At 45.7% G+C, this 339-nt stretch overlaps 1 protein-coding gene across 2 annotated transcripts in view; it reads right to left on the bottom strand.

Moving 5' to 3' along the window:
• Nucleotides 1-339, bottom strand: part of LOC123504486 (serine/threonine-protein phosphatase 6 regulatory ankyrin repeat subunit C-like) — an 8925-nt gene extending 8586 nt beyond the window's left edge. The window contains exon 1 of one of the 2 annotated variants that reach the window (XM_045255035.1): nt 1-339. This exon is cut by the window's left edge and continues 398 nt beyond it. The gene's annotated coding sequence lies outside the window, so the exon portion shown is untranslated. The other variant, XM_045255026.1, reaches the window with a different exon arrangement.

Here is a 339-nt window from a genome sequence, read left to right as displayed (position 1 = left end):
CACGGCAGCTCATGCTCACCACACACCGCCTTACTCTCATCTCACAACACACTCATGCATAAACTGTTATTTCTTGACTTTATTCTATCCCACTTCTCTTCCCTTCACTTCACTTCATCTGAATTACTCCACCTCACGATATGGCGAGGCGCCTCACCCACACCACACCACGCCTCACCTTCACCTCATCTCACTGCACACACGCACTTCTACAACATGACATGCATCTATAACACTACTACGGATTTATCAGGACACTAAAGGAACTGCAATAATCAGATTGGTTTGCCGCAATACACTTTTGTATAATATGCACCTGAGAGAGAGAGAGAGAGAGAG

This window comes from Portunus trituberculatus, chromosome 2, assembly GCF_017591435.1.
Source record: "Portunus trituberculatus isolate SZX2019 chromosome 2, ASM1759143v1, whole genome shotgun sequence".
Taxonomy (NCBI): Eukaryota; Metazoa; Arthropoda; class Malacostraca; order Decapoda; family Portunidae; genus Portunus; species Portunus trituberculatus.
The sequence above is the reverse complement of the archived record's forward strand: the minus strand, read 5'-3'. Positions and strand labels throughout refer to the sequence as shown.